The sequence below is a fragment of the Euprymna scolopes genome, chromosome 2 (genome assembly GCF_053919585.1).
Source record: "Euprymna scolopes isolate OS-2025 chromosome 2, ASM5391958v1, whole genome shotgun sequence".
Classification (NCBI taxonomy): domain Eukaryota; kingdom Metazoa; phylum Mollusca; class Cephalopoda; order Sepiida; family Sepiolidae; genus Euprymna; species Euprymna scolopes.
Genome location: NC_136483.1, coordinates 110993419 through 111006113, shown reverse-complemented (window position 1 = coordinate 111006113; position 12695 = coordinate 110993419).

Here is a 12695-nt window from a genome sequence, read left to right as displayed (position 1 = left end):
GTCCCCGAAATGACCGATCTGAAACCGCGATAAATATGTAAAAAGGCAGATTACACTTAGCATGCAAAGAATCAGTTAGTTTAGATTAAACGTTTAAAAAGTTTTAGCATTTCAAATTAAAAAAAATTAAGATAAAATCTCTTTTTCTTCTCTCTATATAAAATGAACTCATTTTCCCCTGTGATTTTGACCTTAATAGGATTAAAAATCAAGACATTTCATGCAAATGTAATATGCACAAACTGCAGCACAATATCTGAGGTATATTATAGGCATATTACCTCTCGACTTCCTCGCTAATTGTAGATTCCTATATTTTTTCTGTTGAGAATTCACTGCTAAAATCGGTTAAGATCAATGCAAGTAGTAAAATCTTTTCTCTACAATAAATTCCTCCTTCCCGCGCTAACCCACTTATACCGTTGCGTGATCGTTCACATGCGATAGTTACAAACGAACAGCGGTTTCGGTTTTCTGTACTTCGTAGTTGCTTAAAAAAACTGGAATGGTATTTCACCGTGCCTTTCCGTTCTATGCTTCCTATTGGGTGAAACGCACCACACTTACTTTTACGTTGCTTAATTACCATTTATTTCCCAACATTTATACACTTAAAAAAACAAAAAAAAACAAGGATTCTTTCCATTTTTTTTAATAAACATATATTACATCATTTCCGTTTTATTTCGTTTTGTTCGATGTTTTTTTTCTGCTTTCGTTTTTCAAATCTTTTTGGAAGTTTAACATCGTTTTTTTTATTATTACTTTAACCCCCCCCCCTTACACACTCACACATACAAAGACCCGGCAAACGCCGGGTATCCCCGCTAGATAAAAATAAAAACTTACTAAAAAGCATATGGCTTGTTTTTTGTTGTTTTTAATTCTGTTAACCCCAGCAAACCATATTGCTATTAAAACAAAAGAGGCTACCGTAATAAGCGTCAGCTTTATAGATAAAAAAATGTAAATAGGAAGTTGGGTATCAAGATATTTGTTCACATCATATTTAAATTTCTGCATGTTTGCACGGTCAGAAATGCAAGGAGCAGAGAGCGATATCTACACGCCACAAAGAAGCTATTAGAGTGGGGTTTTCCTGGCATCTAAGTTAGATTATGACTGACATTTTGACCAAATATGATGACGAGCACGCCGTGAAAATGTGGGAGTTTACTGCTAATAGGGTGTCGGAGAAATATTTTTTGAGTATAGTAAATTCTTGAAATAAACACAAGGGTTGCAACACTGCGACAGCCTCACAGACACTCGAACTTGGCAGACAGTAGGGACCTATGAGATTAGAGACTGGTTGGTGGTTTTTAAATAGTAATTGCTTTCGCCAATTCCAGGAACGACTTGGAATTCTCCGCCAATACTCGGGATTGACATCGTGAGTACTGAAATTCTCCATGTGCCCAGTAATTCTAAGTTAAATTTTATTTTTATTACATTTTCACCCCAAAGGCACATTGCCACTTTGATGTAGGGGCTACTATCAGGGACATAAGCTACAGAGGTACTATATAGGGAGTTGGGCAGCACGATTTCGGTTCACGTCACATTTGAACTTTTGCATGTCAGTACAGTTCAGGAAGCAGGGACGCGGAAGGGAATTCCAAAGTCTAGCGGTTCTGGGTAAGAAACTACTGGAGTAGAAGGCTCTCTTAAATCTAGAGATCTCTACTGTGAAGGGGTGGAATTTATCTGCTTGTCGGGTTTGTCGGGGGTATTTATGTCGAGGGGGTTCAAGTGCTTGCAGTTCGTCAGAGCAAGCACCATTAAAGTACTTGTAGAACAGGCAGAGGAATGCAACATTTCGTCGATGGGACAGAGGCTGAAGCTTAGATGACAGTTAAGGATCTATTAGATTGGCGACTCTCTTTTGAACCTTGTCTAGGAGCGAGAGACTAGTGGCAGATGCACCAGTCCAAATATGACAACAATACTTCATACATAGGCGAATGGTGGCCTTATAGAGGTTCAGGATACTTTCGGGCATTAGTAGCTTTCTAGCACGGTAGAGAGAACTCACCTTCTTCGCAGCGGTCCTGGCAATACTCTCAATGTAATTGTTCCAACTCATGTTTCCTGTGAACGTTAGGCCGAGGAGTTTAAAAGATGTACTTTCAGATAAAGAGTCATTGGCCGTTGCTATTGGTGGTAGGGAAGGTTTCTTGTAATTATAGAAGGAAACAAGTTTAGTCTTCACAGCATTGAATGTGACCATCCATTTTTGTCCCCATTCCACTACAGATCGGTGGTCATCCGCTAGTGTTTTTGCCATTTCTTTAGACATGAGATCATTTTTTTTCCTGTCGTGTTTGTTATAGAGCGTGGTGTCATCAACATATAATCCCATCTCACAGACAATTTTGTCAGAGAGGTCATTTATGAATATTAGGAATAATAGAGGTCCAAGGATAGACCCTTGAGGCACTCCCGCATTTATATCATATTGTTTAGATGTACGACCGTCGAGGACAACTTGGATTTTTCTAGAAGGATTTAATTATGTTAAGTATTCATCCAGTGATACTGTATTTCCTAAAAAGACCTTCATGCCATACCCTGTCAAAAGCCTTAGATATATCTAGAGCTACCGCTCTTCCCTCCTCCGTTTTGTCCAGTGAATGGTATATACGTTCAGAGATTACAGTGAGGATGTCTTCTGTGGAACGTGCTTGCCTAAACCCATATTGTTGGTCAGTCAGAAGTTTAGCATCTGTAAGGTGATGGACTAGAGCATGGTTAATTATGGTCTCAAATATTTTGACGAAAAGTGGGAGGAAGCTAATGGGGCGATAATTTAATGAGTCAGTTCTTTCGTCAGAATCCTTGAAAACTGGTATCACAGAAGCAGTTTTTCAGCAGGCAGGAAAGCAAGATTCATTACAGCATTTGTTGTAAAGTTTGGAGAGAACTGGGGCTATTTCGGCGGAGCACTTTTTTAATAGCACAGCCGGGATGAGATCAGATCCACATGCTTTTGCAGTGTCAAGATTTCTTATGATAGCATGCACCTAAGCAGGGGTGATTTTCAGATCGTCTAGTGTGGCGTCTGTCGGCAAAGAAAAGTCAGGGAGGGGATGGTTAGCAGGGTCCCGTGTGGAGTTGGCGGCAAACCGACTGGCAAGTATGTTAGCCTGCTAGGTTGTTGAGCAAACAACATCATTATTGTTTGATAGTGGGGGAATTGTTGATTGCCCATTATTTACTACACTGTTGTAAATTTTCCAGAAGTCACGGGTTCCTAATTTATATGCAAAAGCTTGAACTAAAAAATCTGATTAAAAATATACTTAAACTAATCAATAATAATAATAATAGTGGCAGTTTTTTTTACTCACGTTCACTCCTAACAAGTCATATCGCCACTTGAACGGAAGGGGCTACTATTTGGGACACTGCCTAGAAAAGATTAACAATATGTTATATTTAAACTTCTGCATATCAGTACAGCCAGGGAAACGGGTAGCACGAATTGAAAAGTTTAGCTGTTCGAGGGAAGAAACCATTAGAACAGAAGGGGTGAGATTTTGTTGCTAAGCGGGTTTGTCGAGAGTATGTACTCGAGGGGCACACGTGCAACGAGTTCATTAGAGCACATTCCATAAAAATATTTGTAAAACAGGCACAGAGATGCAACATCGCGGCGATGGGATAGGGGTTGGAGCTTAGTTGACAAAATGGAACCTATTAGATTGAAAACTCTTTTTTGGACTCTATTTATGAGGGAGAGATTAATAGTAGATTCACCTAGCCCAGATGTAGTAACAATATTGTATATTGGCGAATGGTGGCCTTGTAGAGGTACAGGATACTGTCAGGTGTGAGTAGTTTTCTTGCTCGAAAGAAGGAACCCACCTTCTTTGCAGCAGTCTTCGCAATGTCCTCAATGTATTTGTTCCAGTTCATATTGCCTGTGAATGTTAGGTCAGGGAGTTTGAAGGAGGAAGTCTCAGGTAAGGTGATATTTGTTATGGAAATCAAAATACCTGCAGGAAAAGAACATTACCTAAATCCATACTGTTTGTTAGAGAGAAGATTTTTTTTGCGATGTGGTGGATTAGTGCTTGATTAATAAAGATCTCAAAGATTTTTTAACAAAGAGGTGTAAGAGACTGACAAGGCGATAATTTACAGGGTCAATCCTTTCACAAAAATTCTTGTGCACTGGTACCACAGAGGCCATCTTCCAGCTATTAGGGAAGCAAGATTCAGCAAGACATTTATTGGAAAGTACAGGGGCTAGCTCAGCTGAGCATTTCTTAATTATTATAGCAGGGATGATATAATTATAGTAGTAATAAGATCGAAGCACTAATAAAATTGCATCCAGTTTGATGATTAATTATTACTCAGATTAAATAAATGTAATTGAATGAATACATTAAAGCAGATACTTAATAATATAAATAATATATATATATATATATATATATATATATATATATATATATATATATATTATACTAGACCGGGCGTTGCTCGGGATTAAATAAGAATCAACGGAAGCTTCACACTTTCAATGCTTTCATTGTCATAGAAATCTGCAAAATAGTTCATTTTTCAATCAAATTGATTGACTGCCTGCTCTATTCGGGAACCCTTCTTTGCATGCCTCCGCACAGTGACTCCACAATACATTGTAGTGTACATAGGACTTTAGAGAACCCACTCTTCAGTTTATAAAATTATTTTATATAATGGCGTGGATTAAAGTTTTAAATGCAATATTAAGTATCATGATCCAATTGTGCTGTAAACGGAGACATTTATTTCGGATGCGCTACTGTCTTATCAAAAACCTATTGTCGGTTTTATACGACGAGCCGATCTGCTTGTGCGATGATAAAGTTTCTCAAATGCACTTGCGATGTTATGTTGTATAAAGGTGTTTACTTTGGTCAAAATCAGGTTGTTCTTTCTTTAATCGGATGTTTTGATTATTGATTTTCGATACTTATTGGGAACTTCCGATACAAAATCTACTTAAGAACACACCTAGACACATCAAGTATATTTGCATGAAATTTCAAAAATTCGGCCTCGCCGTTTTGGAGTGCGTAGGGAAAAAACATTCACACGGACACACAGACACACAAGCACACACACACACATAAAATACCTTACATTTTAGTTCGTTAAAACAGGAAAATTACTGCTTGTCGACTTAGAATGAGTATCTTATGCCAAATTGATGGTTTAATATGCTTATATTTGTGTTCATTTTTGCATTAAATACAAATCATAATTATTCATATTTATCACTAACTGTGCATCGAATATAAGGTCAGTACCAAATTTCATCCAGATCGACCCAATAATTTCCTATAAAGATTATAGAGAAAATGTGGCATTGTGATGACTGATTCTTAAGTATCTGTAACTGTGAATCGAACAGATACCACAATCTTAATTCGCTGCACATTCTTATAACACTGGTTCATGCAAATATATTAGCGCGAGATCGACCCTGTAATTTCCGAGAAAAAGTGGAACGAATAGACACACATACACACGCGCGCGCACACGTACATATATAGTTTTAGGTTCAATCCTTGGCTAGGAAAAGATGTTAATCTGGCCGCGCTGATGAGTTATGATACCACGAAACTGTACTGTAAGTGGATGATTATATATATATATATATATATATATATATATATATATATATATATATATATAATCAGAATGTGAGAAATTATACATAATTATTTCCATAGCCCAAAGAACGCCGCAGCCCACAAGAGCCATGCCAGCCAACGAACCGGAAGTCTAAAACTCGAGTTTCGCCCTCATGAGCCCAAATGAGGGCGAAACTCGAGTCTTAGACTTCCGTGGCAAGAAAACCCGACGGCAAGAAAACCCGACGTTACTCAGGATTGAATGAGGATAACTACTATGAAATTTTTAATTTTATAACACTATCTTGTTTTTATTTTCCTCTCCTCTCATTTCGCTCGTTTAATATAGTTGAAAAAAGCTGAAATATTGGAAACTTTCTGAATTAGTGTACCTCATATGTTACTGACGAGGTCCAACGCCGCTTAACTTCGCTGATCTAACGGTAACCAATGTATCAAATCGATTATATTGTAATAGGAAAAAGTTTAGCTTTTTGTCGTTGCAGAGTTGTTTATTCTTTAATGGTTACCCATTTCATATTGTTCAAACTATGCATTGCTTAATTTTAATTATCTAACAAAAAATGGTGTGTCAACTTGATTACATCGTAATATGAATTTAGAAAAAAAAAGTTAATTTTTTTAGGGTGGTAGCGCTTGTTATTCCCAAATGGTCACCCGTCTAGTACTTATCAGGATAAACGTCGCTTAACTTCGTTAATCTCACGAAAACCGATGTGTCAACGTGATTATGCCGCATGTGGATACTGTTTTGATGTAAGCCGTTGAAATCGTCTGGAATATTGCGGATATTTCTGGGTTATTGATTTTCAATGAAAGCCGCCACTCACAAATTCGTGAAAACTCAATAATAATGATATTAATGGCCAAACGTTGCAGACAAGAGCGTTAATAAATTCGGTAAACATATTTGAGTTATTGAAAAGTCTTGACTTAGTGATAGAATTATGGACCCAAACACCAGAGACGTGTTTTATTGACATATTGACAGATTGACGAGCAACACACACACACACACACACACACACACACACACACACACACACACACACACACACACACACACACACACACACACACACACATTATTAAGCTCCTCTAAAGTTTAACCATTTCGAGAGGTAATAAATTGATTGATAATAAATAAGCCATGTTGCAAGGTTTTCTCTCTGGGGAGATCAGAAGTCTTTGGAGAGTTATATTACTTATTTACATTGAAAGGATAAAAAAGCGTCTTTCTATCGCATTTCCAAGCGTGATTGTCGCGCTAGCGGAATGGATACGAGGCCAGAGTTCATAATACTTGTAACTGGGGTTGAATTGTCTGACCGACGACACAGTTACATAATTCCATATTGACGAGCGGTAAATAATTAAATAAAAAAACGCAAAGCATATATTATGTCTATAGAAATAAATATTTACTTACTAATTAGAAGAGAAAAAATAAAAGAATGACAATATACAAATATATACCAATGCATATAAATTTAATCGGTGATTCGATAGGGAGATTACATCAACTAGGCGAGCAGTATAAGTAAGCTCTTGCTATCTAGATATTTCGGAGCGTAATGCTTCTCATCAGAAGAGGAGTGAAGACGGTGCTGGGTAGCATATTAGAGATATGACGTCTAGCGATGACTACATTCGTTGTCATCGGCATGCATTCGTGTCCGAATATCATAGTCCCCAAGTCCAATTGTAAAAGTGATATTCTCCTGAAGTTTCAATTCTCAATGTGGGCGACCGAAAACTACAGTTACGAATTGCTTAGGACTTTTATCTTGTCATGGCTGACGGAGCGAAGCATGTTACACCCGTAAAGTAAATAAAGGGTTCAGTTCGAAGTTCCGTCAAGATTCCCGAGTCGGACAAAAACATTTCTGAGTTCGGTAAGATACACTTGAAGAAGGTCGGAGGCTACAACGGACAGAAACGCTGAGAAAATGACACTCAAGAAGAACAGTAGAACAGTAGTCCGGAGAATCCAAATAATACGAATATTTTTTCCATGTTAGACAAATAAAATAAATCATGAAGACTTGGACATCAAGATTAAATCGTATCGAGTTTTCATCTCCTCATCTTAAAATACTAATATACAACTTCTTCCGCATTTCGGTTGTGATTGAATGAATGACGAGAAATATAACAACATTTTTTATTTTTATTTTTATTTTTTATTACATTTTCACCCCAAACAAGGCACATTGCCACTTTGGTTTAGGGGGCTACTATCAGGGACAGCAACTACTAAGGCACTATGTTGAGATTTGGGCAGCAAGATGTCGGTTCACGTTACACTTGAACTTCTGCATGTCAGTACAGTTGGAGAAGCAGGGACCTGGAATGAAATTCCAGAATCTAGCGGTTATGGGGAAAAAACTACTGGAGTAGAAAGATCTTTTACATCTAGGGATCTCTACTGCGTGAGAGTGAGATTTAGCTGCTCGTCGGGTTTGTCGAGGGTGTCTACGTCGTGGGAACACAAGTGTCTGCATTTCGTCAGAGCATTCACCATTAAAATACTTGTAGAATAGGCAGAGGGATGCAACGTTTCGTCGATGGGACAGCGGCTGAAGCTTAGATGCTAGTTAAGGCCCTATTAGATTGGCGACTCTCTTTTGAACCTTGTTTAGGAGCGAGAGACTAGCAGCAGATACACAAGCCCAAATGTGACAGCAATACTCCATACATGGGCGAATGGTGGCCTTATAGAGGTACAGGATACTTTCAGGTGTCAGTAGTTTTCTAGCACGGTAGAGAGAGCCTACGTTCTTCGCAGCGGCCCTGACAATGTAATCGTTCCAACTCATGTTTCCTGTTAACGTTAGGCCAAACAGTTTGAAAGATGTACTCTCAGACAGAGTCACTGACCATTGCTATTGGTGGCAGAGAAGGTTTCTTGTAATTATTGAGGGAAACCAATTTAGTCTTGCCAACATTGAATGTGACTATCCATTTTTGTCCCCATTCAATACAGATTGGAGGTCATCCTCTAGTGTTTTTACCATTTCTTTAGATATGTGTCCATTTGGTTTCCTGTCATGCCTTTTATAGAATGTGGTGTCATCAGCATATAATCCCATCTCAGAGGCAGTTTTGTCGGGGAGGTCATTAATAAATATTAGGAACTATAGAGGTCCAAGGATAGACCTCTGAGGAACTCCCGCATTTATATCATATTGTTTAGATGTACGACCGTCGGGGACAACCTGGATTTTTCTCTTATCTAAGAAGGCTTTAATTATGTTAAGTATTCTTCCAGTGATACCGTATGATCTAATTTTCCTGAGGAGACCCTCATGCCATACCCTGTCAAAAGCCTTAGATATATCTAGAGCTACCGCTCTGCCCTCCCCCGCTTTGTCCAGTGAATGGTATATACGTTCAGAGATTACAGTGAGATGTCTACTGTGGAACGGGCTTGTCTAAATCCATATTGTTTGTCAGTCAGAAGTTTAGCATCTGTAAGGTGACGGACTAGAGCATGGTTAATTATGGTCTCAAATATTTTGGCGAAAAGTAGGAGGAGGCTAATGGGGCGATATTTTGATGGGTCAGTTCTTTCGCCAGAATTCCTGAATACTGGTACCACAGAAGCAGTTTTCCAACAGCCCGGAATGCATGATTCATTAAGGCATTTGTTGTAGAGTTTGGAGAGAACTGGAGCTACTTCGGCTGAGCACTTTTTAAATAGCACAGCTGGGATGAGATCAGGTCCACATGCTTTTGAAGTGTCAAGGTTTTTTATGATAGCATGCACCTGAGCAGAGGTGATTTTTAGATCGTCTAACGTGGCGTCTGTCCGCAAAGGAAAGTCAGGGAGGGGGTGGTTCGAAGGGTCCAGTGTGGAGTTTGAGGTAAACCGGCTGGCAAGCATATTAGCCTTGTGGTTGCTGAGCAAACAACCTCGTGATTGTTGTTTAGTGGGGGAATTGTTGATTGCCTATTATTTAATACACTGTTGTAGATTTTCCAGAAGTCACGAGTTCCTAATTTTTGTGCTTCGATGCGTATTTAGTGGTTTCAGTAAATTCCCTCTTAGCTGTCGCTATGTCTTTTTTAACGTTACTTCTAGCTTTTATATACTTCTGTTTGTTTGAACTGGACTTATGTCGGTTAGATCTGCGGTATGCATGCTGCCTTTGAGCAATGGAAGTTGCGCAAGTAGAAGTAAACCATTGGGGAAAGTGGAGCTTGCTATAAAATTTCCGCATGGGAACATATGCTTCAATTGCTGTTTTGAACCATTCAGTGATATCATTTGCGCACTGTTCAACAGGAAGAGAAAAAATATTTCCCCATGGGGCATCTCTGATAAGATCTCAGATAGCTTCCCAGTCAACCTTTTTATAATATCTCGTTGTTTTAAGCACTGTCTCTTCAGTTTTGGGTCTAGAGTTTAGGGCGATTTCTACCATTATCATTGCATGATCACCGTTCCCGAGTGAGCTGTCAGCATTTGTTATACAATCCTCGAGAACTGATGTCAGAAACAGATCTAAAAGTGATGCGTGTTGTTCTTCCTGGTCAGGGTAACGGGTTGGAAACGTAATCATTTGTGATAGGGAGTGAGATATAGCGAAGCTATGTGTTGAGCTGCCCGCTGAATCTGTGTGAGTAGAGAATCCAAGCCAGTCTTTGTGGTGAACATTAATGTCACCAAATACATGTACTTGTGCGCTAGTGTCGAGGGAGAGTGCTGTGTCTATACTGTCAAAGACTTTGTTTATTATGGTGCAATTCTGGGTCGAGGGAGAGCGGTAGAGAAAATAAAAGTAGCTAATGCTATGTTGTATGTTTAGTCTAAAGCACATAAAGGCTTGATCGTCCGTTTCTAGGTTTGTTTCTCTAGTCAGGGGGAGGGTGTTACGAATGTAGACTCCAAGTCCGTGCATATGTCTGTCAGAGTCCTTATTGTCGATTCACGAAAATTACTTAGGGTGGATATTATATGTGACATTTAAAAAAAAAAAAAAATTTAAACAAAATCTTCCACTGTTGGTATTACTGATAAAATAATAAACATTTATTGATTTTAAACTATAAGCAAAGCTAAAATCTAATGATCAACTCCCACAACTGTTTTCTTATGTTTGAGAAAATATATGCTCATTTAATACGTGTTTTTTTTAACGGTAAGCGGGGAAAAATAACATTTTATAGTTAAATATTCAAAGATTTATAAACAATTGGAATCGGAATCGGAGTCGGTAATTGTATCAGAATCGGGAATTTGGTACGGAATCGGTAACTGTATCGGAATCGGAAAAATATTGGAATCGTCCAATCACTAATATATATAATTCCAATGTATAAAGTTGTTTTTGTAACACGGACGCATGAAACGTGAAACTAATCATTTCAAAGAAAGCAATATCTTTATTCACACTGGAAAACGTTATCTATATCCAAATAAGCAACTCCAAATCCATTTGCTTCTAAATCTCTTGTTTGTAAGTATGTGAGTTATATTTAGCAACTAGAATCGATGCTCTGAAAATAGCCTCATAATCCTAGAATAAACCCTAGACTTATTCTCTGTTTTCAAACAACGTTCAAAGTCGCAAAAATAATCTGAAAATCGCCCCGTGTCTTATACATGATCTTTTAAACGGTTATCGACACGGCCATTGTTGACGTTCGGTCTTATTTCTTCGTCTACAAACACCAAAGTAAACGTCTGCTGATTCACTAAAGTAATTAAAATAAGTTTTCCTTTATTTTCTCTGTAAGCCTACCAAATCTAATCGTACAATGCGTCTAGAGTTATCGCCCTTGGTTAAATGGTTTCTTTTAACTTGAGCGGATCCTACTCGTGCGAGATATTGCACCCTCACTTGTCAAGTGATGGAAAATTCGGAAACGAGAATCTACCTCTTCTTAACTCGACCTTCAAACTGATCAACCGTTGTTCAAATTAGCTCTGCTCTTTAGGGCTGATTTTAACCAACGATTAAGCATTAATATTTTATATGTTATTGTATATGTGAATGTATATTTCAACTGAATTTAAAAAGCTAATACTGAATGTAGCATGGCGACATCATACTACACCACTTTTACGATAATATGACATAAAAGTTTTCCTAAATTTATTATTTTTTCTTTTTGAATTATTACTAACATAAACATCTTTCCCATGTGTGTTTTATTTTAATTCTGAATGAATATGGATACTATTTTTTATAATTGTGTACCAATATGCTCATTTAAAAAATCCTGGAGATCGATCTTCTGCATCTCAGTAATAACCAATCAGTCTTCTGTGCATCATGAGTAAGTTGTTTGAATCTGTGATACATCAAGAAGTTTTTCATAAAATACACATTACTACTCAGTTACAGACACTATGGATTACGTCCTGCAAGATAAACTGCTGATGCGCTGACCGTATATTATACAGAATCAATGAATTAATTAACCACGACTCTCTTTCTAGAGCAATAACTCTTCGCATATAAAGGGCTTTGATAGGGTTTGGTGCAAAGCTTTACTTCACACACTTGCTAATAATGAAATAGTTAAAAATGTATTCCTAGTCATCAAATCTTTCCTCCCTGATAGGTTTATAAACGTAGTTGTTGATAGGTAGATATACGAAGCACATAGTATCAACACCACTGTGCCTCCATTGGGTCAATTTCTTTTCCTGATCTTTCTAAAATGATCTCCCAAATCACATTCTAAGATAATTCGTTGATATTTAGCCATTTATGGCAACACTTCGAAGAGCATTACTGATCCAAATATTCCTGAGTCGCGCATCGCAACTGTTGATACTCTGACAATTGTAATTCGTGATCAACATTTATCTTCATTAATTTTTACATTTGTAGCATTAATGTTGGACCCGTCTTTAATTGTCCTTTACAAACTGTAAATAAATATGAAATAGTATTGTTGGATAATTGTTGATCTTAATTAACCCTGGCATAAAGTCTTATTCTCGCACCCAAGAAGACAGTAAAATCCTGTAGATAAGCGCTAAAATAAAAATGTGGTGGCGGCTTTTGTGAAAAAGAAACACAACAATTG